This window comes from Rutidosis leptorrhynchoides, chromosome 4 (genome assembly GCF_046630445.1).
Source record: "Rutidosis leptorrhynchoides isolate AG116_Rl617_1_P2 chromosome 4, CSIRO_AGI_Rlap_v1, whole genome shotgun sequence".
NCBI lineage: Eukaryota > Viridiplantae > Streptophyta > Magnoliopsida > Asterales > Asteraceae > Rutidosis > Rutidosis leptorrhynchoides.
This window is the reverse complement of record NC_092336.1, coordinates 185,232,259-185,236,699: the sequence shown is the minus strand read 5'-3', so window position 1 is coordinate 185,236,699 and position 4,441 is coordinate 185,232,259.

Genomic DNA, 4,441 nt, shown 5'->3' with positions numbered 1-4,441 from the left:
GAAAGAATGGCCAACAAGTGTACTAGTAGGGACGTTATAATTATTTGGTTAAGCATATGATTATAATAATGATGAGAAGTTTGTAGGGATGCATAATGATGAAGATGTCGAGTAAGATGGGTCAAGCTTTGTTAATTTGGATATTGAATATTAATTACATCACATTACCAATCACCTAGACAAATTATTCATGTGGGACTAGTTACAATTTAGTGGCCAACTATAATAGTATAAAGATGTTGCATATATTTTTGACGCATACTGATGTTAACGAGATGATGAATAGAATGACGTCATACATGATCGTGAGTTTAAAAGATGAATGAACGATGATAATAGGTACGGGTATAAATATGATGACGAAGAAATAAACATGGCCATGACTATAAGCCCCAATTAAACTATAAGTGATGATATGGTTATGAAAATGATTAGAGTAAGAGGATGATGTGATTAGATGATTAATATTGATTAGCTTTAAGATTTTAAGTTTAGGAAAGCAAGAATCGATATACAAGTTTCAATAGATAAATCCGTTACTACATGAACTTATTTTCTTCAAGGACTACAAAGATTAGTGTGGGCCGTAATCACAATACCCATTCATTAAAGGTATATAACTAATAAATTTATATATATATTGTACGGTTACAACTATATATTTTAATAATTATATAAATGATATAGGTTCGTGAATCCGAGGCCAACCTTGCATCGTTTAGTTGTTCAATGTCGTTATATGTATTTTTACTACAAAATACAATACGTTGAGTTTCATTTGCCTTTTTACCCTTTATATTTTTGGGCTGAGAATACATGCGCAATTTTATAAATGTTTTACGAAATAGACACAAGTAATCGAAACTACATTATATGGTTGAATTATCGAAATCGAATATGCCCCTTTTTATATAGTCTGGTAATCTAAGAATTAGGGAACAGACACCCTAATTGACGCGAACTCTAAAGATAGATCTATCGGGCCCAACAAGCCCTATCCAAAGTACCGGATGCTTTAGTACTTCGAAATTTATATCATGTCCGAAGGAGGATCCCGGAATGATGGGGACATTCTTATATGCATATTGTGAATGTCGGTTATCAGGTGTTCAATCCATATGAATGATATTTTTGTCTCTATGCATGGGACATATGTTTATGAGAAATGGAAATATGAAATCTTGTGGTCTATTAAAATTATGAAATGATTATTTATGTTAAACTAATGAACTCACCAACCTTTTGGTTGACACTTGAAAGCATGTTTATTCTCAGGTTTGAAAGAAATCTCCCGCTGTGCATTAGCTCATTTTAAGGATAATGCTTTGAGTCATTCATGACATATTTCAAAAGACGTTGCATTCGAGTCATTGAAGTTCATTAGAGATTATTAAGTAAATGACAGATTAGGTCATTTATAGTTTGGATATTATGAAATGATATGCATACCTGTCAACTTTTGATGTAATGAAAGATTGCCTTTTCAAAAATGAATGCAATGTTTGTAAAATGTATCATATAGAGGTCAAGTACCTCACGATGTAATCAACTGATGTGAATCGTTTATAATCAATATGGACTTCGTCCGGATGGATTAGGACGGGTCTCTACATGAATGGTCCCATGTAATATCCTTAATATGAGCTAATGCATAGCGGAAGATTTCTTTAATTCCTGAGAATAAACATGCTTTAAAACGTCAACATAAAGTTGGTGAGATATATGTTTGATGCTAGCAGCGTTATAACTATGGACCACAAGATTTCATATTTATAAACATAATACACTCGCAAGTGTATGTAAAGCATTCTAAGTGGTTGAGCACTTGGTAACCATACTTAACTATTAATCAACGTTACATATTCCCTTTATTATGAAATCTCACTACACCGTACCAAGTGTAGTCACCGAAACGAAGTACTGAGCAACCGTTGAATACTGGTCGTCCAGTCCGGTTGGGGTGGTCAAACCCGATAGATCTATCAACAGGATTCGTGTTTACAATACCCATGTAAATAGTAGTTACCAAGCTACAAGGAAATATGCCAGTGGTACAACTCAACGTAGAATATATTTTTAATCACTTGTGTCCATAACGTAAAACATAAAATGCATGTATTCTCATTCCGAAATATTTAGAGTTTAAAAGTGGGACTGTATACTCACTTTTGCCTTGAAGATAATAAACACGACTTGGTCTCCGATTGATATCACGAACCTAACCATATATAATATATCAACATATTTTCTTTTTCAAATAATCGTTACATATATATATACTTATAATACTTTTAATATTTTCTTAGTCCGTAGTTAGGAGTCCGATGTTAATGGTCCACAATTAGTTGCTTAATAAAATAAATAAAGACTCCATCGTATTCGTATTGATTGGAATTAATCTTGACCCACGGTACCGTGTTGTCAAATGACGTATTGCGTACATAAAGTACCGTGTTGTCAAATGACGTATTGCGTACGTTCATGAGGTCTTATGATTAATCTTCTCGTGTTGTTTATGGGTGGTCCTGAAATATGTAAAATTATAAAATATCATATTAATTAGAAAGGATATGATTAATTTAATTTTTCTCCAAATATATTCGTTGTTAAAATAGCTTCGGATACCCGATCTTGTTTTAGTCGTAGTTTCTTCGTTACAACTCCGTTTTTGTTGGTTCAACTTTCCACTTCCTTGGATCGAGTCATTATTTAAGAATATGAACTGTAAATACCTTGGTTTGTATTCGAAATCACAAGTTATAGGTCAAACTTAGGTGAATCTTATGAAAGTGATCATTTTCCATCATAAAAACAACATCTAGTGATCATTTTTATAAAAATACTTACACTTTGAGTTAAACCATGAAATTTTTATGTGTTAACATATTCATAAGAAATATCATTTTTCCAAAACATGAATTTCCAATTCAAAGATCAAGATGATTTTTAATTATCCAACCCAAAACAGCCCCCGGTTGCACTCCGACGACATAGTTTCAGTTTTAAGGTGTTCTTTGTAAAAACAAGCTGTATCTTGTTAAGTTAGCATATCATTATGATATATTACAGGTCTTTAAGTGTTTTAAAAGTTAAGTTAGAAGGATCTATTTAGTTTGCGAACAAGTTTGAAATAATTCAAACTATGTTCTCGTTGTTATAATTTATAACTCAAAATAAGATAGCTTTATGAATATGAATCGAATAAGATTATGAATAAGGTTACTACCTCAAGTTACTTGGATAAAGCTACTGGAAAGGAAGTATAATTCTTGATCTTCAAAGAGTTTCTGAAATGGGTTCAAAAGATTGAAAGTATAAACTTGAAATGAATGATCTTCATGAAGTGTTCTTGTTTGGTTTTTCTTATGATAATTTTAGGTTGTTTTAAGGCTTATATTTGAAGTGTTTTTGCTGAATTGAAGTAGTAGAACAAAGGCTTTCAAGTGTGTGTTTTTAGGGAGTAAAATCTTAGAATAAAAATTGAAATGGAAATGATATAGATTTAGATATATAAAATGTCATATATGTATAGATATAAAGAGATTCCAAGTTGATATTTTAGCTAGAAGTTAAATACTAGATATTAAGAGTTGTTAAACATGTCCCCCCATGATTAAAAAGGTTGAAAATGATGTTTTACTATTGGTATATACGAATAGTAAATACATCCAGAAGTTGTGTATAATACGGGTATAAATACAAAATTATTTTGTTTATGTGTTTAAAGATGTCTCATGAGTCATATGTAATGACAAGGATGTCATTTTCCATGCTAAAAGGTTGAAAATGATGTTTTCCTATTAGTATATTCCAATAGTAAATACATCTAGAAACTATGTATTAATACATCTTAATACATTACATATATATTTATTTTAACTTAGAAGTTATAACGTCGTTAAGCGTTATATATATATATATATATATATATATATATATATATATATATATATATATATATATATATATATATATATATATATATATATATATATATCGTTTCGAAGTCCTTAAGTTAGTAGTCTCCTTTTATGTATATAATCTATTGTTAACATATTTAATGAGATACTTAATTATCATATATTCAAGTTAGATATAATCCATATATATCCATATATATACATAAATATATAATTAATACAAGTTATGACGTTCGTGAATCGTCGGACAAATGGATGGTCAATGGGTAATTGATTACATGAATATAGTTTCAAACTTTTCGAGACTCCACATTACAGATTTTTTGCTTATCGTGTCGGGAACATATAAAGATTAAAGTTTAAATTTGATCGGAAATTTTCGGGTCATTACATTACCTACCCGTTAAAGAAATTTCGTCCCCGAAATTTGATAGAGGTCATTATGGATAGTAATAAGAATGTTTTCATGACGAATATGAGTTGATGAATAGAGTTTTATCATCCTTGAGTAATATAGATAA